Below are 23,781 nucleotides of genomic sequence, written 5' to 3' on the forward strand. Positions count from 1 at the left end.
CTCTCCCTATCTTTTAAACTGAGGCCGATAATATACAGTTCATGAAAAGTAGGGGATATTTAAATATGAAGTAATAAGTATCTCCTACTTTTTGTGAGTAGTGTAGTATGTCCCTCATTGGGCTGTTCTTCACTTATTTATTGAAATACATTGTGTCTGGCAAACAATGAAAACTTGTTGCTATTTCATCAGCAGTTTCTGAAGCATGGCTGTGTTTCCAAGTTATTTGGGAAGCTCTGTAAAGACACCTTCCCAGCTCCCACCCAAGATGTGCCACATCAAAATGTCCACACGAGCCCAAAATCTACCCTTCTAACAAACTTGCTACAGGAGATTCTTACCCTGGGAGCCCAGCCCCACCCCTCAGCTGGAGGAAGAACCACTGACTTAGATCCTCCCGGACCATCGGTCATCCCCAGACAATCTGTCTACACTGCACCCTTCTTACCTCTAGTTCCAGAGAAATTGAGGAGTAGAGGACAGTGTGTGACATTGAACTCAGTCCTGTCCTGGGTTCAAATCTCCACACTGTCTTTTACCAGCTGAATGGCCCTACATAATATTCCCTTCTGCTCTAGGCTCAGTTTCCCCATCTATAAGACGTGGGTAATGGTATCTGCCTTGTAAAATTGTGGCAAAAATGAGTTTTCATGACTTGTAAGAGTGCTTTTCACCTGACCGGTTTAGAAATGGTTACGCTTTCGGCTGTTGATGTTACCTGATGATTTTCTGTGGTGGGTCAGCTCCAAAGCTGCTCCCTCTGCAACCCCTGAGCTAGAGCCTGCAAAGCAGAAGAGAGGGGGCAGTGAACTGGCAGGCAGCACTGACGGGCAGCCCTGGGCAGGGACAGGGGTGCAGGAAGCCTGCCCGCGTCCGTGCTGTGTACAAGCCCTTTGGAGCCACCCAGCTGGGGTGAGCTCAGCAAGTCCATGCAGCATGACTGGCCCATGAGGTCCTGGGAACATGCAGGAGTGGGGCCCACTGCCCCGGAACAGCTGTGGGAGTGAGCATGAGGGTCCTGTGAGGAAGACGTTCCACAATTTTATCAGAAACAAAAGATAAAGCACAGAGGGGCTGCAGTTTCTCAGGGCGCCACTGGGAGCCAGTGCACACAGCTGATACTTTTCTTCATCCACCATCAACCTGTAGTAATGTGAAAAACTGGAAGAAGTCCTTGTTTTGTGGAATGAGAAAAGCAGGTTTCAAAAGTTTATTTAGTATGATCCTATTTTTTACCTCTACCCCAAATCTGTTCATTAAAAAAGAAAACAACAACAACAAAAAATGAAAAAAACACTAACAGATTTACCCTAATATGTTCCCAGTGATTAGTTTCTAAGTGATTTTTGAGAGTTTTTTTCCCCCCACACTTTTATGGATTTCTAGAATTATTTTTAAATTTCTATTAAAGTTTTAAAATAAAATAAATTTCTACAAAATATTTTAAATAAAATCACACAGAATAAACTTACGGAACTCTCAGAGCAAAAAGGAACATATGGAGCACTGGTCTTTGGACTCTCAGATGAAGGAGCCGAAGGACCGTGTAGCCCCTGCTCCAAATGAACTCTTCCCCTTGGCCTTGCCCTGCCGGGGGACCCAGGTTTGCTTTGCACTCATGTTCTGGCCCCTGGCATGCACCCCCATTACCAAACACCATTGCCTCTTCCTAGCGTTCACGGAGAACCGAACAACTTCAGACAATCCAAACTTTATGGCCAACCCTGCTCTCAAAAATGACCCACAGGCTTGTCTTGGATGCCCATCTAGGTCCAGACCTGGCATGGCACAGGAGGAAGTCTAGAATCATGTTGTCAGGAATGGCAGAAGGAGGGTGATTCTGTGGCTTATCATAAAGTCTCAAGGGAGAGAGCAGCCTCAGGGAAGTGGGGGAGGCTAAACTGGACCCCCGTTTGGGGTCAGCCACTAACTGTGATGCCCTTGTAACGGTCCCCATGATCTACCTTGTGCACTCCGGCCACCATGGTTGTTTAAAATGATGCGATCATGGACCAGGGCAGATCACCTGACTGGCTACCAATCAAAGCTCCTTCCCTGGGATTTTGGCATGGGATGGAGAAAGAAGACCAGTCTCTCAGTGACTTGTTACCACTGAGGCAGCCAATCTTCTGACCACATTGTACTCAGAGTGGCAGAGAGAGCTGTTCTGCTGAAGAGGAAAGAGCAGAGATCAAAGGATGACGAGAATCTTGAAGGCATTCTACTTTGTAGTTCCAGGCTTTCTTAAGACTGGCTATGTTTCTGCTCTTGGAGTTTACAAAGCAATCCCACAGTCATAAAATAAATTCTCTACTTTTTGCTTACATTGGGCTCAGGGGATTTCTGCTACAATCTCAAATCTCTGCACACTACCTCTCACCACTTGACCAAGTTCTCAGGAATGTCTATCGCCTGTGGGAACAACTTCTGGCCCCCACTCTAGATTTACTGGTTGATTATCATGGAGACTCAAACCAAACTCCAAAATCTACTAGGTTTTTAAAGCTGGTGCTATGCACTGGGCCTCAGGATCACCCATCACCATTCAGAGAGAGAGAGAGAGAGAGAGAGAGAGAGAGAGAGAGAGAGAGAGACAGGTGCAGCTCTGGTTCACTCCCTGCAAGCAGGCAAGAGAGCAGGACATGTTTCCCAGGGTGAAACTTAGTGTGTATGTCCTTTGAAGAAACCATTCAACAGCAACATAAAGGAAGGTCAAAAGGTCGGGGTGGGGAGAGTTCTTTTCACCAGGAAGTTTATGCTGTTCTCTTCTTCATGAGCACAGTACCTCCTTGTGCCAAGTCTGGAGGGATCAGACACAGTGGCTGCTCTGGAGAAGTTCACCATAAGGAAGCCGGACATGTGATCTCCAAACTACAGAAAAGCGCATCTAGATTTGACCCTATGAAGAACCACATAAGCATATGTAGAATGTTCCTTTTAGAACATGTGCGATATATGAAGATCAAAGACATAAAAGCCACAAATTAATAAAACTGATGCTTCTTTGAGGATTCAGATTAACAAGACCTGTTGACTTGCATGGCAGCAAGACTACCCCAGTGCTAATCAAGATCTCAGCTCCTTCTAACACTTACTAACGCTGGGTGAGTTACTTCCCCATTTTGATCTTCATTTCTCAAGTGGGATCACTTCTTTCATAGGTTTGTGGTGAAGATGAAATGAGAAGCATGTGAAAGAATGCGTGGCTCAGAGTGAGGGCTCAGGAATCTCCACCGGCATCATCACTGTGACTGTTGCCATCTGTGTAAGGATTGTGCTTCTTAATCTGGTATTCACAGCTTCCTAGTGGCTATAATAGTGATGAGGGCAACAACGATGATAGTGGCAAACCTCCACTGAGGGTTCATTATTTGGGCCCTTCAGTATCTTTCAGCATTTTCAAAAGCCAGTCAGAAATCATTCTTTTAGTTGCCATGGGGAATACTAGCTAATAAAAATGTCAAGTCCTTTGCTTTGGCTCTTTTTATACCAGTTCAAAGTGGTCTAGCTGATCACTTAGGGCCAGTCAGAAGGTGGGAGTATATGTTAAAATAATAAAGAAACATTCTGTAATAAGTGTGGTAAGGGGGGGACCATGTAGTAGATGGGAGGAAAAGGATAAAGGAGCCCCTGTAGTGAAAAAGCCTGGACCCACTGCTTACATAGCAGTTCCAGAGCTGCCTCGCTCACACACTCAAGGGGAGAAGCTGCGTGGGAATTTTAACTCCTGGCACCAGCTGGTTAACCTGTTGCTTCTCTCATGACAAACAGCACACAGAAAGCACAGGCATGTGCAAGTTCACAGTAAGGGAACCTGGCTGTCTTTCTAGAAAATTAATGCCCTCTGAAGCAAAACTAACCTTTCACTATTGTTACCTCCCCTTTCCTGACACAGGCTCCTGTGCTCTGTGGAGCAGAGGCTGCTCTGGGTGGGAGGACGGCTCTGGGTCTGCTGCTGTAAGATCACACATCTCCCGGCTCCTGAGGGCCAGCCTGTGGCCCATCTTCACCTGCTGGCAGAGCGGGTGGAAGAAAGACCTCTCACCAGCTCACGACATAAGGCCTTTATTTTTCCAAGGCCACCTTCCACACTCTTCTAGTTCTTCCTCATCAGGTGAACAAGTACCTAGTTTCCATGGTCCTCCAGGTCCTTGATACTCTACCATTAACTGAATCCCACCAAAGCAACGTTCAAAAGGGCACTCTTACTGTGAGATCACAAGTGTATTCACTCACCTACACATTCACTCCTTCATTTATTCAATAAGTCTTTACTGAGCACATGCTAGGAGCTGGAATGGCGCTGCAGCAATTGTTTCAAGCATTTTGTGTTCCGAACTATGTATTCTCCGGTCACCAGAGTTTGAATCAGTGAACTAACAGGGGCCAGCAGAAAGAGTTAATTCTGTAAATACTTACTGAGGGCCTATTGTGTACATGGCGCTGAGTTGGAACTCGGGTTGCAACAATTAATAAGGTAAGGTCCCTGACCCTGACAAGGTCATGGCCTAGAAGGAGAAATATCTCTGCCTATAGCTAATCATAATCGTAAGTACTGCAAGTAAGTGTATAAATAAGACACTGTAGGCCTAGAAGGCATGAGTTAATTCAACCAGAGAAGATATCCCAGCTGAGGGAACATTTGATCTGGGTTTTAAAGGTTGAATAGGTGTTTATCAGGTTCAGAAAGAAGGGAGAGCATCTGAAATGGAGAAAAATACATGAATGAAAGTAGGGAGGTTTGAAGCTTGGAAGGTCAGTTTGTGAAGGGTCTTGAAAGCCAGACTAATTAGGAACCAATTGCAGGAATGGGACAGGGGTGATAATGTGATCAGATTACTATTATGGAAGAAGACTCATTTGGGGGTGGGGGTGGCTCTGGGAAGGAGTTAAAGAAAGAGACTTAAGGCAGGAGTGTTGAAAATGTTCCCATGAAGCCCCATGCTTCCTTGATGTGCTCTCTGTGACAGGGTCCAAAAGTCATTGATAAAAATGGGCCAAACAAAACAGAAAGAATACTTCTAGTAGTCCCTGAATGAGGAGATGCCCTGTACGAAAAACAAATGTGGAGTTTGGAAGCTCAAATGGGTCAAAATTGGCCCTTGGGACTGTCTTATTTGGCCTGAACAACCCCTCCTCCCCCCCCCCCCAGTTTGAATTAGGAGCCAGAAATTTGACTCTCTGGGTTACAGCATTTCAAACAGAGGAACAGCAAGTGCAAAGGCCCCAAGGCAGATATTAGCTTGGCTTGTTTGAGAGAGCATGGAGGCCAAGGTGGTTGCAGTCCAGTGCAGCAGGGAACAGAGCCAGTCAGAGGCAGGAGGATCACACAAGGTCTGACACTACACGGGGGTTCAGATTTTATTCTACATGGGACTGGAGCAACTGGAGGTTTAAGCAGTGGGGCGATCTGACTGTTGTTTGTTAGTCTCACTCTGGCTGCCCAGATGAGACTGTGGGGCAAATGTGGAAGCACGAAAGCTCATTAAGGGGCTGAGTCCAGGCAAGAGATGTTGGTGACTTGAATGGCAGCAGCTAGGGCGGAGATGGTAAGGAATGGCACTGGGGATCTATTTTGGAGGTGGGGCCTGCGGGCCTTGCTGGTGGTTTAGCTGTCAGCAGCCCAGCCCTGGGCCAGATGGCAGGCTGGGGGGTGGGGAGCATGTGGCAGTCACTTGGACAATCCGCCTCTGTCCTCCTGCATCACAGGGACAGAAGGCTGTGTGGGATGGGAACTTAGGCAGAGGCCAAAGAGCCAAGGCCAGAGTCTTAGGGCTGCTATTGTCCAGGGCCAGCTCTGGGCCCAGAAAGTACTTGGAGTTTGTGAGGTGCCATGCAGAGCCGGGGAGGCAGGAGAGCAGTGGACGGGGAGTAGGGCCCCACTCCTTCCCATGACAACTGTGTGCATTCCTGCTTTGTTTTGCTTCTGTTCTGTTCTGTAATTACAGAAATTACAGAGGTTTGCTTCAGACTGCAATCACTCTACTTGCTTTTATTTCTTTCTGAAGCTGCGGTTCAGGGAAAAAAAATTAATATTGGGTTTGGCTTTATTCCAAGAGGAAACATAATGCAGTTTATTCTCCACTTTAGGGGAAAATGCTAGGCTCAATCAATTGGACAAGTCTTTACTAAGCATCTGTTGTGCACCCAGACCCATGCCAGCTCCTATCAAGGGAGAAGAGCCAGCATTTATCGAGCACCTATTGTGTGCCAGGCATTTCACAGGTGCTATAACATCCACTCCTCAGTCCAGTTCTGTCAGCTGAACGTAAATTCACACAGCTGACAGATAAGGAAACTGAGTCTTGCCAGCCTGAGGCTATTGCAAAGGAGTCTCAAATCGCTTAGTGATTTAGTGCCTTGCTACTCAAAGTGTGGTTCTCTGAGGGTAGTATTGGCACCACCAAGGAGCCTGTTAAAAATGCAGAATCGTGGGCCCCCCTCCAGACCATGGAATCAGAAGCTGCATTTTAACCAGGCCCTTCTGATTCAAGTGCACATGGCAGCTGCAGAAGCTGCAGGGCAGGGATGACCCCGATTCTTTCACGGAGCTTAATTCCGAGGCTGAATATTTAGCTTGTTTGCATCTCAGTTTCCTCATCTGTAAACATGAACTTCACAGGATTGTTGTGAAACTCTGAAGCGAGATGATGCATGGAAAAAGGCCGGGGAAAGCAGAGGGCCTGGCACACAGGAAGTCCTCAATAAAGAGCAGCTTAGAGTGTCATTCAAAGAGATGAATGGCCACGGAAGTGCTTTGTAATTTAGAAAACGTTGCAGGAATGTGAGGACCAATTAATGGCTGATGATCAGGTGCAGAAAGTTAGAGGAGCGTTGGAATTGTGCAGGTGGATGGCAGGTGCTGTGGCAGCCCTTGTAATGCACTGCCCCTGAGGTCAGGGAAAGCTCTCTGGGGAAGGGGCTCTGATGAAGAGGCAGCTGGACAGGGTTTCAAGGCCTCATGGTTTAGGCCTCAGAGGCTTGAACCCAGTTTAGGGACAAGGAGTCTGTATTTGCCAGGGTACAAGCTACAAGCAGAACGAACAGCGGCAGGTCTGTGTGGTAGGCTCTCGTTCCTGGATGCTCAGCCAGCAGGGAACGGGACCAGGAACCATGCAGGCCCCTTTCCAGTCCACGCCACACCACCTGGTCTACACTAGCAGTCCACAGATAAAGCAAAGGCCCAGAGAGGGCTGTTGGCTGGCCCAAGGTCACACAGCACACAAGTGTATGATCCTTACAGACCTTTACAACCCCAACTCTTGGCTTGTCGCACACTTTTAAAAGATGAAGGAAACCAGCTCTGCATCTTGGCATGAACCCCTCAGCTGCCTTAACCTACCTGAGAGGTAATATGCAGACCAGGATGCATTTCTCAATAGCACTTATTGAATGCCTAATCTTCACAACATCCCAGTGTGATTTTCAAGTAAGTTATTTTCTCTAGTGTTTGTTTCCTCGTCAGGAAATGAGGCCAACAGTAATCACTCACAATGACTGGATTTGTATTTTCTGGCACTGTGCCCAGCCAAGTGCTAAAGATAGCAAAGCTAAAATGATTATTAGTCCCATTTTGCAGATGATGATACTGAGGCTCAGAGAGGTCAAATGAGCTGCCCAAGGTCACAAAGGATTTCACCCTAGCCCTCTGAATCACAGTCCGGTGGTATCTGTTTACCCAGCAGGTGCCCCCCAGATACTGGCCTCTGTGAAGTTCTTTGCAGCCTTTAGAATGTGGCCCTATGACCTACCCGAGCCTGTCTGCTGGATTCCAGACGAGAGGGACTTCACTGCATGGAAGTGAGTCCCCTGGCCTCACAGCCCTATGACAGCCGAGAAAATGGAGGCTCCCACCCTTCCCCTCTGCTTGCAGCCTCTGAGAGCCTGGAAGTCTGGTTTTCTGGGTGTCTCCAAAACCAGCAGGGAATGGGAATGTAGAAGAAGAATGTAGAAGAAGGCTAAAGGACATCCCAACCCAATAACCAGAGTGAAAAAAATATCAGCTTTATAACTGCTGAAAACTCAACAGAGCCATCCAAAGGTGAGATGAACTCTAGAAGTCATGGTTCTCTTTCTCCTGTGGTTGCATACAAAACAAAAACTAAATCTAAAAATATCCCCAACTTTTCATTAACAAAGGGAAAGAAAAGGAGAGCTCAGAGTGTAGGAAAGAGGTGAGCTGGGCACTACCAGGGCCTCTAAATGTTTTATGTATATTAATTTGCTATTATCACCCCTCCCTATTTTATTGATGGATAAACTGAGGCACAGAAAGGTAAACTGACTTGTTCAAGGTCTCCCAGTTAGGAACCAGGAGGGTTAGACTTGAACCCAGGCAGCCAGGCTCCTGTGCCCATGCTATTAACCACTCTATTCTGTTGTCTCATCTGAGGTGCTGTGGCACCCCCAGCCCACCTTTGGTGAGTCTGAGAGCAGCCCATTTCCAGCAGGCAACTCCCTCCAAGACAAATCCCCACAAGGATAAGGTCTGCTGCTCTTTTTAAGCCCAAGAAAGCTGCTGGCATGAGAACTTCTGAGCTCTGGCTCCAGGCAAGACCCATGGTTGTATTGAGCAAACCCTGCAGGTATCCCAGGAGCCAAAGACAGGTCACATGGGATCCCAGCAGAACAGCTCTCACCAGGCCCTGGGGCTGGGGGCTCTAATTAGTCTCTCCCAGGAGGCAGCGGAGGCACCAGCTGTGCTCCAACTGCAAATATTGCTTGTTTTTGCAGTAGCCAGGTGGCTCAGCCTTAGCACCTGTCTAAAGAGGAGATCCTTTCCAGAGGAGGAAACACAGTTAGTTTGAGACTGTAGTCCACAGACCCCGTTTGAATCCTGGATCTGTACTTGACTAGCTGTGTAATCCTGAGCCAGTCCCTTTCACTCTCTGTGCCTGTTCTGTTCCATGTTCAAGAAGAGTTGGACTCTGAATTCTAGTGCATTTTGACTTTCATCCTCATTCCCATCTCATCCTGCTTGTCTTGCTCACACAATCAGTGGTTTGCAAACATCTGTTCTGGCCCTTAATTGTCTGCAAAGCCAGACTGAGCACTGCTTTGTCACAGCAATTTTCAAACCAATCCAATCCCTATCAACTGTGCACCTCCAGGGACTCAGGTCCCATGCTGGGTGCAGGGGAATAAAGATACAGTCAGAGTCTGAGGCTCGCTGCCACTGAACTCTCAGGACCGCTGGGATATGGCCATGGAACCACATCCACATGATAAGTTCTTCTGCAGCCCAGAGAAGGAGGGATGGCACCCTGCCAAGCAGACCTGGGTTTCAGCGAGCAAACAGGAGAGGACAGCATTTGGGTTGGTGGGAAGGGAACAGAAGTGAAGACATTCTTTTATAATCACAGCTACTGAAGCAGGACTAGAATCCTCAACTGGTTCTGGTTCATTCCAGATAGAGCGACCAGAGCAAAATGCATAATGTATTTTGAGATGGTGAGGAACCTGGGTTGGTTGGTGAGAATCTGGGGTGATTTAGGGATCCTGGCTGGGGAGATGGTCAGTAGCAGTAAAAGGCTATGAATGCAGGGAAAGGGCAGAGGATTGTTGTATCCTGTAATAGAATAATGATCATTCAGGTTGTTTATTAAGTTGTTATTATGTTTAGTGCATTCGTGGATGATAACATTTAACTTTCACAAAACTCCATTGCTCAGATGTGGAAAATAAGCCTCAAGAAGTAAAGCAATTTGCCCAGGGTCCCAGGTCCAGGAGGCGGAAATTTGATTCTAAAGCCCATGCTTCTAACATCCCCTCCCCACTGTGGGCATTGGGGGAATTTAGGGGCTACTGGAGACTTTTAGGTGGGGAGCTTTCATTGCATGGTGATTTGGTAAGATCCTGGCAGCTGTGTGAGCGAGTGGGAGGGTGGTGAGAGGATGAGAGGACAGTGCCTGAGCTGGGACCGTGGTAGGGGCGATGGGGAAGGCCTGGTCACTCTACACAACTTGGCTTCTGTCCTAATTCTTCTGTCCTATCTCCCCACCTACAGGACAATAACAAATAGGACCTGGGTTGTCAACTGCCTCTGCTTCTCCTCTAGCACAGCTCAAACAGTGATATACACAAACTTGCTCTCCTGAGTCCCACAGTCTGTGACAGGGGACATCGTTATTACAAGACCTCAAGAAATGTGTTTTGGAGCAGGTGGCACCAGTCCCCAAAGCAGTGCTGTGACGGCCAGTGTTTAACAAAGAGCTCTCGTGAAAGCATGAAAGAGGCCCGTTTTGGGGCAGCTGCTGATTTCTGCGGTGTGAATGCTCCCACCACAGCTGTTTTGGGGACCAACAAGGTCAAGGACTGTGAAGAGATGTGCAAACGCTGCAAGTGGGCTCTCGCTTGCTTCCTGGATGGAAAGCTCCAGGCATCACCTCCTGGGCTGGCATCAGAGCAGATGCTGCAGCTCCTGTTGGTGCTGCTGGAGGGAGGGGTTTAGAGCCCCTAATGAATGCTTTGGAGTAGGAGACAAGAAGGCAGGAAGGTGGAAAGGTAGGAAGGTGAGGTGGAGAGGAAAAGGAGAGTGAAGATAATTCCCCCAATGCCCACAGTGGGGAGGGGATGTTAGAAGCATGGGCTTTGGAATCAAATTGCCGCCTCCTGGACCTGGGACCCTGGGCAAATTGCTTTACTTCTTGAGGCTTATTTTCCACATCTGAGCAATGGAGTTTTGTGAAAGTTAAATGTTATCATCCACGAATGCACTAAACATAATAACAACTTAATAAACAACCTGAATGATCATTATTCTATTACAGGATACAACAATCCTCTGCCCTTTCCCTGCATTCATAGCCTTTTACTGCTACTGACCATCTCCCCAGCCAGGATCCCTAAATCACCCCAGATTCTCACCAACCAACCCAGGTTCCTCACCATCTCAAAATACATTATGCATTTTGCTCTGGTCGCTCTATCTGGAATGAACCAGACCAGTGAGGTGGAGAGGAAAAGGAGAGTGAAGATAAGAAGAGACCAGTTGAGTGACAGGGAAAAGGGCACAGGAGGAACACAGATACTCAGTGATTTCACTGAACCTTCGGGAGAACCCAAGGAGGGAGGGAGCCTGCATTTTAGCAATAAGAAACCTGTGGCTGGAGGAGCACAAGGTCACAAATGGTTGAGGAGCTGAAGGGCCTCCCTGCTGAATTCCTTTAGTTGGTTCTAACTGGATTTTTGGTGGGTGAGCCCATCAGTTTCAGTCTTCCAAGGAGGGCCCGAGGCACTAATAGAGAATGTACCGGAGCCAGGCACAATGGGAACCCCCAGTGGAATAGGTCAAGGCTCCCAGCCTCCAGGCCCTCGCAGTCCTGTTCCAGCTTGCTTCTTTCTTCCCATCTTCCTCTGGCTGGTGTGCGGAATTCTCAAGCATTTCCATTCCAGGGGATGCCTCTGAAAAGGCCCCTGTTTCAACAGGCCTTAATTCAGATCAGAAAATAAAAGTGGTATGATGACTACCTGGCATTCTTTGATATCACTCTCTGCCTTTTGTAAGAAAAGCAGGGGGTTAAATCACCATTTCCTCCTGCTCAAGATACAACTGAAAGGCTCTGAAGGGCACTGGGATAAAGGCCTTTAAGATCTCAGTTTTGGGAAAATAACACTGCAGGGACTGGCTGAACTAAATGACAACCTGTAATAAATCACACACAGACACACAGCCCAAATGGAGCGCTGACTTTGTGTCATAGAATGGCACTTCAATGACAGTGGTCTTGGGCATCTCCACGGTTCCTTGTCAAATGTCCACACCATTTCCACCTCCCAACAACTCTGCAGGCTTTATCAGCCCTTCTAAAGATGAACACACTGAAGCCCCAAAGATAAACTGTCTGGATCAATGGTAGTCAACCTGGTCCCTACCGCCCACTAGTGGGCATTCCAGCCTTCATGGTGGGTGATAGTGGAGCAACCAAAGTATAAATAAAAAGATAGATTTAACTGTAGTAAGTTGTCTTATAAAGATTTATTCTGCCAAACTTAGCAAAAATCCGACATAAAGTACTTGGTAAGTAATTATTATTATATACTTTAACTTGCTGTAACTCTGCTTTATAAATTTTATAAAGTAAAGTTACTTTCCTACTTTATAAATCACCATTACTGTGGAACCAGTGGGCGGTTAGAAAATTTTACTAATAACAGATACACAAAAGTGGGCAGTAGGTATAAAAAGGTTGACTACCCCTGGTCTGGATCAAGATTACACAGTCACAATAATTTGTGTTACAGTAATTGAGATCTTCTACCAGGGATCTCAAATTAGTGGCCTGCAGGCCAAATGGGTCTCACATATGTGTTTGGTTGAGTGGTATCATCTTAGAATTTTAAAATTTGAATTTTCATGCTTTGTGGGTGTTTTCCAATTTACTACAAGTCCCACCATGACTTTCATCTTGTACATGACATCTTTACTCATTTCTTTGACCTATCTGGCTCTCAATGGCCTTTGGATTTGCAATGCTAACATACATGGTACAATCTAGTCACTCCAAAGAGCTTTCTCTAAAGTGGCAGAAAAAGGACTAGATTAGTGTTGCCCTAAGGGAGATGCTAAGTTGGGGGGGGTGATGTTTATAAAAGCACATTCAGTATTATAATTTTATATTGGGAAACAACAAACCCTACTGTTATCTCAAGCTCAGATGGATTTTAAATAAGATGTCAAGAGACCTGCTTTAGGATAGTTTGCAAGAAAGTGGAGGTTGTGTATCTTCACATTAAGGTTCAGATTCCAGGGTCTCAAATATTTCCCACAAGAGAATGTTGATTTTCTTTTTAAAAGACTTGAATGAAGCCTGACATGTGGTGGCACAGTGGATAAAGCGTCGACCTGGAAATGCTGAGGTCGCCGGTTCAAAACCCTGGGCTTGCCTGGTCAAGGCACATATGAGAGTTGATGCTTCCAGCTCCTCCCCCCTGTCTCTCTCTCTCCTCTCTCTCTTCTCTCTAAAAATGAATAAACTAAAAAAAAATAAATTAAAAAAAAGACTTGAATGAAGGCTCATTTCAGCTAATGCTTCTGTTCTTGATTCATTCACTTAAGCTTTTAAAAAGAATCTTTATAGTATGAATCCCCCCTTCTTTGTAAAGTGACACATCCCACAAAGCAAGAATAACCTACCCATTGGGGGAAGTGGGATTTTTACTGAGCAACTTTTGTTAAGTTCCATGCACAATAAACAAATTCAAGGGGTATTCAGATATTTACTTGTCATGAGCCATGATAGGGGCAGGCAGAATAAGGCACAGGCCTGAGGGGAAGAACATGTGGTTTTGAGTCTTAGCTCAGGTGCTGTGTGGCTGAAGCCACCAACCTCTCTGTCTAAGACAAAGGTAATATCTACTGTTAGGGCTGCTGTGAGGATTAAATACAGGAATATGTAAAGTAGTTAGTACAGCACCTGCAAGATAGTATGCTCGATACCTGGCAGATATTATAATAAGTCACCTGATTGGCCTAGTATTATTTGTATTTGTGTTTTACAGCTGTGGGAAAAAGTCTTGAGTAGAATGTCACAAGTATCTTAACCTATAGGCAATCAATACACAGGAATGGTGGGAGCCACTGGGCAGAGCTGACCTAACCAAATTCTCGGAGCAAATTGTTCGTTAAACATGATGCCCAAATTGGACATGTGTACCTATTCTGTAATTAGCACATTCATTCAAATCCTGGTTAATGTCAACTGTCTTCATTTGTCCCCTGCCCCTCTCCTGCTTGCAAGGGCTGGAGGTGTCAGAACCTGAGGTCTCAGGCTCACTGCTTTTCACCCTGTCATCCAGCCCCAGGGTGGGCAGTGGGCAAATGGCCCTGGCTCTCCTGCAACCCAGAATCAGGCTGCTACCTCCGGGGGTGAACTGACTCAGACAGGTTTGCAGGAACAAACAAAATGGTTGCTTGCCTCCAAGTAGCCAGGACCTCAGCTCTCACCATTGCTTTTGAAACAGCCAAATGCCTGAGCCCAGCACCCTCTTTCTGCTTCCAAAATGGAATGGGGTTGTCTGCCAACTCTCATCACATCTCTGCCAGCATGCAAATGATGAATTTGGGGTTTCTCAGGGCGTTAACCCCATACTCTCCAATCCCCGATTAGGAAAGTAAATATATTGAGCCAGCTGTGCAGGGGAGAGAGATGAATAGAGAAATGAAGAATGTGGGTTTGCAGTGCAGAGTCATTTAGATAGCCGGCATGGAGAAAACACAATTTCCCCGAACGTGGCTTACACGTAGGCTTTTAGGAACAGTACATTTGCAGGGAGGAACATCAATCATGTTTTCCAAATGCAAATATTTATGCCTATTTTTGGTGATGGGGGCCGTTCATTCTGATATTCACCAGCCTGGAATGAAGAGCCTGTTATTTATCATTCTTATACTTCCTTTAGCCATTCCACTCTTCTAACCCCATAAATTAGAAGCAATACATGGTTGGGAGCAAACGGACCGTTCTCCTAGCCTATCCTCTCTGGTTAATAATAATAGTGACTGTTGATTGAGCTATGCCCAAGAGTGGGGCTTGATGCTCTATCTACCTTACCTTAGTTAGTCTCACAAAAATCCTATGAGGTAGGCCTGTTACTATCTCCATTTTGCAGATGAGGACGCAAGCTCAGACTTGCCCAGGTCACACAGCTTGAAAGTGGAAGGAAGGGCACTGACTTTGGTGCCAAAGCTGAGATTTGGAGCTTTCCCCATTCCTCCCGTGCTGGAATTGTCGCTCCTGGTCCATCCGATCCTCTTAACACTCTCGTTAGCACTGTCCTTAACAGCTTTTAGAGAGATCCAGGTGCTCTGACTGCAGGGCTCAGAGCTGGCTCCCTTCTGGGTCCTTATGCCACCAACCGCCCTGCCCCTCACAGTGTCCCCTTCCAGCCTTCCCCCGCTACCCCCTGCAATAATTTGGGGTTTAAATCCCAGCTTCACCTCTGGCCTGCTTGTGTGACATGCAGAAAGATTCACTTCACCTTTCTTCACCTCACTTTGTGCCTCCATGAAGATGTGAAGGTGATTATCCCTTTCTGCCAAGGTCATAGGGAGGCTGGAACTAGACAAAGCACATGTCCTTACACCTGCCCCTAGCCACACCAGCCCTGAGTATCCTTTACGGGGAATATCAACCCCTAGACACAGTCCCCTCCACTTTCGTGCTTGCTCCAGCAGCTCCCAAATCAGCATTCAACACACATCATTCTGCCTTGTACAACGCCATTATCTCCCGAGGACACAGGCTCCGTTGCCAAGGCAACCAGAGTCCTTCCACCAACTCTATTTAATAATTTCTCAACAGTGGAGTTGGGCTGGCTTGGGGCAGGGGAAAGAGCACTGGGCTAAGGTTTTAGAATCTCTAGTTTGTAGTACCTGTGGGCCTAGGATGTTTCTCTAGGCCTCAGTTTACCCATCTGTAACGTAGAGGTGTCTGAAATGGGTAGGTTTTGTGGCTTTCTCTGGCCTAGAAAAAAACTGAAAACTAGCTTTTGAGGTCCAGGAAGTAGGACGCAGGGGACCAGAGCCACTGTAGAGGGGCTGGAGGTCTAAGGGACATTTCAAGTCCACAAGAACAAGAAGCTGCTCTTGGTGACCACATTTCCTCCTGCTGATTTGCCTCCAAAATGTTACTTTTCAGACATTTATGCAATCTCCGTGACCCACCATGTTCAGGGTGGGGTTGGTTAGGGGACATAGTTTTTCTCGCAGCCATCACAGCCCCATTCTGCCCAATCTGCAGATGTGCAAACTGAGACTCAGAAAGGGCAAAGGGGTTGTCCATGGTTACCCAGCAAGTAAAAAGTCAAGCCACCCAGAAAGGCTGGGTGGGTGGTGCCTACAGAATAGAGACAGTCACCTTCCCTGTTCCTCTGCCCCGCTCAGCCCACGGCTGATTCTGCTCTGGCCTCCACCTGTGTGGCCGCTGGTTCTCAATTAAGGAGCCACACAATCAAAAGCAAGAGGTAAGTACCTAGCATGTGTCTTTGACTATGCTGGCCACTGAAGACCCGGAAGACACGGCACTTCTACTCTTAGGAAATGTACACGACTTTGACTGTGAGCAGCAATTCAAAACAGAAACAAGACCTGGTTTACCTCCATAGTAGTGCCTGGCACAGAGTAGGTGCTCAAAGTTTTATTTGGAATAGTTGTTTGCCCACATCTGCTCCTGAAGGTAACTTGTCTAGCTCCCCCCAGAGACCTCTAAGAATATCTCCAAGGAACTACTGCACACTGTGCTAGGGACAAGACTGGTGTGAATGAGGCTTTGTGATTTCAGCCTGGCTCTAAGGTTGGGAGGGGGTCGTCTGCCTTGGCCCAGGACGAAGGTATCACTTCTAGGCACAGCCATTGTAGCCCAGCGAGGCTATTTAATTCCTCTGAGGTTGGCAATCTCATTTAATACCCTTGGCATAATTAACAGTGCCACATCTGCTCTGTCATTAATGGCATTCACTGCCTTTTGAGAAAGGGCTCTTATTTTCCCCAGTCATTAGTCTAGGGAGGCTATTATGGGGGAAATGGGAGAGGAAGTGAGGCGTGCAGCCTCCCTTCCCCTGCCTAGGCACCAGGAAGAGCCAGCACCCTGCCCACAGTTCTCAGCAGGCTTGGGGCCACTGGACTAGAGGCTGCTCTTCCACTTTTTTCTTAGGTCTGTAAGCCCAGGTGTTGGGATCCTGCAGACCCAGATCTGAGTCCCAGCTCTGCCACATGCCAGTGGGTGACCTTGGACAACCATACAAGCTCAATGGGCCTCAGTTTCCGTATTGAGGATCCTATACACTGCTTGTAAAGTACTCTGCTCAGGGTCACAGTCAGAGCTCAAAATGGGCTTGTATGTATCGAATTATTTGGGGTCACCATGCTGAACAAACATGTTAAATAGGTACATATAATACACATATACATTTAAATTCTATCTTCATAGAATTCTCTCCAGTAAGACTTCTTCTTCCCCATCCCCAAGCCCACTTCTGTTTTTTAATCATAGGTGAGTTCTTGACCTCAAGCTCTGGAAACATCTGAGCAAAGGGGTTCAGGTGGCAGTGAGGCTGGGCCGTAACATGGAGCACAGACAGAGCACAGAGAGCCAGTGGCCTCTGTTCAGTCTGCTGGGCCACTTGGAGTTAGCAGGTTTACCTTCCTCAGCCCAGGATGCTGCTGAGGAGACTTTCCATATTTGGTGGTCAGGGCCAGACTGGCCACACACACAGGGAACGTCAAACTCTCAGGTGTCCCTCCTCTCTCCCCCAGCACCCCAGAAATAAGTTCCCAGAACTTGTGATATTTCACAATCTTTAGCATGGATAGCAGTTCAAGGACAGGAGAAGGAGGGGGGAGGCATTGCCAGGGTGAGTGGTTTCCATTCCAGAGCCTCTCTGTTCCCTACCCTGTTGTCTGGGCACAGCTCAGCATCACACAGTCCATTCCTTCGGGTGGGTGGGGGATCCCAAATATTCTGAGGCTCAAGTCTGAACATTTCCCCACACCATCTTGGTTATCACGGCCCTTAAATCCTTCTAGGGGCCCCTAGTGTTCATCTTCACCCAAATCCATCTAGGTAAGCACACCTGTGCCTGCCTATATGTCTGAATCATCCCTTCCTTTCTTTCCACGCCCCACCACTGCTGGGGACTCCCTGGCCAAAGGAGCACACTTCAGACCCCAAACTCTGGTTGTGACTGAGGACACATTAGCCTCCAGCCAGAGCTCAAGTAAGATGCCTTGGCTCTTTCCCCCTGAACCCCATGGCCATGCGTCCCCACGCTGCCCTGCAATCTCCATCTGTGTGCGCTCTGTGCCCTGCCTCCTGCAGATCGGGCTTGTCTGGACACCTTCTCAAGGGCCTAGCTGGTGAATTTGGATCTGTGCTTAGTAAAGGTGATTCCCATTAGCTGGGAAACCAGAGGTTAGGGATAAGGGTGTTCAGGGCTCCCTCAGCCTCAGTTTCTTCATCCAAAAAATGAAGACAATGGTAATAATAATATTACTTTCACTTGAAGCTCCCAGGGCTATTGCATGCTTCAATGGAGAAAGCACTTAATAAAATTTACATAAATGTTAAGTGTGCATGTACTCACGTGTGTGCAAAGAGGCCTTATTTGCGTCAAGGTCATTCTGATTTGAGCTTTATGAGGAAACTAATTTTAAAATGTCTATCTTTGTTTGAGAGAAGATTCTTCCCCAGGATATCAAGGAACATATTTTCTTCCCCTGAAATATCATACTTAATACAGGACCATAAGAAAGAATAGTAGCAGAGCATTTTTTTTTCTTTCTGCGAAGCATAAAGTGTTGTCCTCATGTCTGGGAATGTTGTCATAAGCACTAAGTTCCAGCAAACAGCAATACTGATACCAAATGTCATTGCTCACCTCCTTGTGGCTGCTGCCCTCATCCTGCACAGAACCTCCTTACCAAACAGTAAGGCCATGAAAGCAACCTGGTGTCAATGTCTTTCAGGCCATCTTTGACCTTGAACGTTCCTCTGGCCAGGGCTCAGTTATCTCAAGAGCTGGCATTTCACACTGATCTCGCAGACACTATGCAACTGACAGGTGGGCAGAGCTGCAGGTCACTGTCCAAGGCAGCACCCTTCAGCCTGCCTTTGTGCCAGGATCCCATCCAGCTCTGGAAGTTGTGGACCCCTTTGCCAAGAGTCAAGCCCAAGAGGGCCCCTGAACCCCTAATGTGGCCCGTTCCGCCTAGCTGCACAGCCCCTGCTTTCTGAGCACCACAGCCAATCGCTCTGCAAGACCTGGCCTCCTTGTAATTTCCAATTTGTGAGAAATGTAAAAATAGAAGGCCATTCGCTGCAGGCAGCTTGCATCAAATCAGATGCCACTTTTGTGTCATGTCAGATCACGGTAAATGGAGCTGATGGCTTTGTCGGCAGCTCTCAATGGCTTCCAGTGCAGCGAGAGTGGTGACAAATTGGGGGACACATAAGAATGAGGGAGAGATGGCTGGGTGCACAATGTCAACACCAGTTTTAAATGAATTTAAAGTCTAGATCACAAATATGTTGTAATAGCCTTGGCACCTGAGTGCGAATTCCAGTTCTACAACTTAGCAGCGGAGGGATGCCTGGCCCTAGCTTCCCCAGTTATTAAACAGTGGCTGCTGCGCCATCAGCCACCAGAACTGTGGAAAAGCTCCACTGATGGAAACGGAAGGGGGAAGTGCATTCTAACAGTGCAGCTCCTTAAATGGGGAGTCGTGGTCCTAGCTAAGCTAAGTGACACTACCATTGTGGTTGAATTGGGGCTCCAGGGCCAGTTAGCAGCCCAGCAATCCTGTAGCTAGTACCCCAACCTCTCTTCTTATATGTTCCTCCCTCTGTACAGGGACAATTCTACTGTGTATCTCATAGGGTTTTGTGGAAATTAAATGCAATAATATAAGTAAAGCACATGGCATATTCCCTGGCAGTCATCAACTTGCAATAACTATTAGTTATTATTATCAATGATATTATCATTGGAAAAATACTGATTTTTTCCTTCTGTTTGTGACTGAATCCAGACCTGCGCTGAAATATCACAGCTTGCATTCACACCTACCGTCTATGCCAGCCAACCCTTATCTCCACTGTTAGCTGGCTTCCCACTCACTCCCACGTTCCCTTTCCCTGGCTCCTGAGAGCTTCAGGTGAGCTCCAACGGAACATGCTGAAAGTTCACAAAGCTTTCTGTGGCACATTTCCTAGAAAGCACTATTTTGGGGTTCACATCTGGCCTCCCTTTACTCTCCTAAGGACCCTTTTCTTTCCCTCCACCTCCCAGTGACCTTCAGAGAATGGGGGAAAGGTGACAAAAAGGATTGCCGACACTGGGCCCACTTGAGGAGCTGGAGCCAAGCAATGCCACAGGGCAGTGGACAAACATCTGATGATCTCCTTCCTGAGAGGGGGCCCTGCTGCTCTTTGCAATTGGAGTCAATTCAAGGTTGTTTTCATCATGCCAGGGGCTGTGTTCTGCCCACCATTTTGGGGGCACAAAGAAGCTGGTGTGACTGCATGGTTCCACTGAAGTAGCAGTTCTGATGCAGGCAAAGACAGCCCTGAAGCTGGGCATACCTCAGGCCAGGTGACAGGGACAAGCTTCAGCATCCCACTGGATCCCAAGGACAAAGGGGATGTATTTCAGGATGCAGGCAGCAGGAGATGACAGGCAAGGCTTAATAGCTAGGGGCTGACACTCTGCCAGTGATGTATATACAAGCAAGAAGGGGGGTAAAGATGCATCCAAATTCCAAGTGGTTTGAAATATCTTTGTCTCCACTGACAAGAAGTGTCTTTATGTGATGGTGAGAAGCCGCGGACATTTATGCTTTATTCAATGTCGCTCTTAGCATATGCCAGAAAAGTAGAGGAGCAGCCTCAAGGCAGGCCCAAGGGGCCTATCTATCATCAAGTCCTGATCATCTCCCCACCATATCAATTTATGGAGCTGAAAACCTAGGCCTAGAGACTCAGCAGTGGGGTATTGGCTAGGGAATCAGAAGAGTAGGGTTCAAATCCCTGCCCTACCTCCTTCTAGCTGTGTGACCTTGGGCAAGTCATTTCCCCTCCTCTGAACTGCAGTTTCATAACCTCTGCAGTGGAGGATTAGTATTGTGCCTGCTGTACAGGGTTATTGCAGGAATTACAAGCTGGGCATGTTGGAAGTTTTTGGTACTCCATTCCTCCATTCCAGTGCTGCCAAGAACTTACCCAAGGTCATTTGGCCAGAAAAAGGAAGCACCCCAGCTCAAAGTCAACCAACTCATTCCTGGTATCATCTCAAAGGCCACCTCTTATAGCCTTCCTGGCTCAATGATATTGGTATATATTGTAGGTAGGTCCACGCTAGTGCTGTCATCACCTTCCATCCATGCTAGCTTTATTCTAAGACACTTATTGAATGCCTGCTGTGTGCTGGGCATAAACAAATTCATACACTTAGAGCTCCTGGTTGCCAGGCATGTGAAGTCCGGGAGCCACAGAGCTGTTGTGCTTCCTTCAGCTTTGAAGAAGCAGGTTGTTTCTTTATCGTTACCCTCTGAGTTGCCTACTCCTTGGCTTCTAGAAGCACCTCCCAGCCCCATCTGGAGTTCCTGGGGACCTTACTTCTCACCATGCTTCTAGCAATGGCATAAAGAGTCACGAATTAGGTGAGATAGTTCCCGCTTCCTCTCCCAGGCAGCTGCCTCTCTCCTGTGTGGATCACCCCACTCTCCAGATGCTCTGCCAGACAAGCCAGGCTGTGTGTCCCGCTGAACTCACTGTTTGTCCTTCAAGGACTGGCCACTGAGCCAGTGCTTGGCTGGAGAGAGAGCGCTTTCTTTGTTTGCCGCCTGCCTCACAATTTATTTCTGAGGCTCAGGGGAGGCTCAGCCATTTTACCCTGGTTGCTCTGGGAAAACGTCCCTCCCACTCCTTGCTCCAAAGACAGAGACAGAGGGTGCAAGAAGCCTGTAGTCCCAGTGACCTCTGTTCTGGAATTTGGGAGTTGGGGTAGCCTTTGCAGACTCCATTATGAATACATTTTCCCCAAAGTTGCCAAAGACAAAAGCTAGGCAATACCCATTACCGTAAAACCACTCTCTCACCAAGCACCCACCTTGTATGTCACAGAAAAATGAAGGTCAGTTCCAAAGTCCACTTGTATAGCTTGACAGTCTCTCATTTGGGGGTGTCACCAAAGCTCAGAAGCCATTTCATTCAGTGCCCCCCTCCCAGTTCTTCATGGGGGTGAGGCTGAGCTTCCTGAGAGAGAGGGGGCAAAGCTCCAGCCTCACATTAGAAAGCAACGGGGTATAATCATCTGCCTTTTAAAAATCCAATTTTTTCCTTGGGTTCATGTCTATTTTGGGAGGGTACTAGCTCAGAGTTTCAGTAGGGGGCTGCCAGGTCTGAATTCCTTGTCTGTAGATCAAGCCAAGCTAGAGAGCATCTGTGGGTGCCACCCGTGTGGATGTAGGGGTGCACGGAGACCTGATGGTCTTTGCCTCGGGGTCATCGCAGCAGGCAGAGTTAGTTGCCTCTTTCCCCCATCCCCAGGGAGTAAATGCCAGGAAACAAGCAAGAAGGTGAGAGTGGTCCCGCAGTGGCAAGGGGACACAGTCCTCAAAACCTCAGGTGGATCCCCCTCAGCCCACATCCCTAGGGGAAAGAAGTGGGGAGAATGGCGCAAGCTTGTGCGCTCTCAGACCAAGCTGTGGTGTGCTTTTTAGGTAACATTTCTTGAGAGCTGGAGCTGCCCCGGGATAGGAAGGAGGTGTCCCATCCCCAGGTCGCCGGCCTACTTAATCCTTGAAGAATAAATGAGGGGCATGGCTCTGACTCCACGCAGCTGACCCTGAGATAGAAAAGTGGAGCAGCGTTCCCCAAACATTCACTCCCGGGTCCCTCACTATTCCCTGGGGAAAGGACGCGACGCTTCGACGGCTTCAGCAGCAACCAGGACCAACCTGGGGGTCCATGGGGGCCCCGCGACAAAGAACGGGCATGGCGATTCTGGCGACTCTCCCGCGAGACCCCTTGCCCTTCGAGCCTCCCAAGGGAACAGGCAGGACGCGCGTCGACGGGCGGAGCGGCGCCCTGGCTCCTTCATGTGGCCCGAGGCGAGGCGCTGGGGTTGTAATCTCCGGGGTCCGCCCCCCACCCCTCGTGGCCCGCGGCGGCGGCTCGGGGCGTCCAGACGTCCGGCCCGGCCGACCCGGGCTCTGAGCCCCGCGCCCCGACGCCGTCCGTTCGATCCTACCTGCAGCCGGGACTGCGCCGCCCAAGGCAGGCGTTACGCGTGCAGCTTGGCCACTTCGGTGACTACGAGCGCAGGACCGCTCCCGGCTCGGGCCGCGCTGCGCTCCCAGTTTCTTGGGTCCTCCGGTCCGCGCAGCTAACCCGCAACCTCGTCGTCGCTCGCTGGGTCTTTCGAGGGCGGGAGGAGGGACGCGGAGAAGTGGGGGGCGGGGGAGAGCGGGACGGAGGGGCGGGAAGCTCAGGCAGGGGCGTGGCCCTGAGCAGGAGCCCGCCCACCGGGGGAGGGGCTTGTCCGTACCGCCCGGCCCCCAACCCTGTCCACCTCCCCACCGCCCCCCTTCCCGGCCCGGCAGCTCGCAGACCTCCTTGCTGCCTCCGCGACGTGTCGGTGCCCTCAGCCCTAGCACTTTACCTCATCTTCTCTCCCTTCCTTTTCCAACCCTACTTCCCTCTTTCTCCCATTTCCGTCTTCCAATTTTCCCTTCAACATCTGTCCTACTTCTCACCCCCCCCACACACACACCTACCCCGCCTCTCCTTTTCTTCTCTGCCTTCTCTCCCCACCTCTCCCAAACCCTCTCTTCTGCTTGGCTTCCTCTCCCTTCCTCCTCTCACTCCTCCTCCAGTCTGTTGCCCTGTTCCCTACCTTGGCTTTGGGGTCCTCAGCCTGTCTTGGTCTCAGCCTCCTAGTCCTTTTCAATATGGATTTCTCTCTTGGTTTTTCTCTTTCCACCTTGCAGGTCAGCTTCTGTTGGTCTGTCTTTTTTGTTTCACTTTGTCCCCCTCGTCTCAGTAGGTTATAGGGACCTCTGTGGGTATGGGATTAGCTTCTGCCCCTTCTTCCCTCTTGTCCTCCCCAACCCTCCCCCTCAACAACTCACCTGACTGTTTGATACAAGGGGAACACAGCTTATGGCCTGGAGCTAAAACCTCTTGGGATCAGTCTGAGTGTTTGCATGTGGCAGGGAGCAGCGGGTTAGAAGGGACTCCCTGTCTACTGCCAGGGGTTGGTCATGGAGACACAAGTGACTCTGTG

The 23,781-nt window shown here is 48.5% G+C and overlaps 1 protein-coding gene across 1 annotated transcript in view; it reads right to left on the reverse strand.

The window, feature by feature from the left end:
- The window catches only part of SLC6A1 (solute carrier family 6 member 1), a 43,243-nt gene extending 20,323 nt beyond the window's left edge, over positions 1 to 22,920 (reverse strand). Inside the window, exons 1-2 of the mRNA XM_066245023.1 lie at positions 22,747 to 22,920; positions 719 to 781 (exon numbers count right to left, since the gene is read on the reverse strand). The gene's annotated coding sequence lies outside the window, so the exon portion shown is untranslated. The remainder of the gene's footprint in view (positions 1 to 718; positions 782 to 22,746) is intronic.
- Positions 22,921 to 23,781: the final 861 nt, after the last annotated feature.

Source organism: Saccopteryx bilineata, chromosome 10 (assembly GCF_036850765.1).
Source record: "Saccopteryx bilineata isolate mSacBil1 chromosome 10, mSacBil1_pri_phased_curated, whole genome shotgun sequence".
Classification (NCBI taxonomy): Eukaryota; Metazoa; Chordata; class Mammalia; order Chiroptera; family Emballonuridae; genus Saccopteryx; species Saccopteryx bilineata.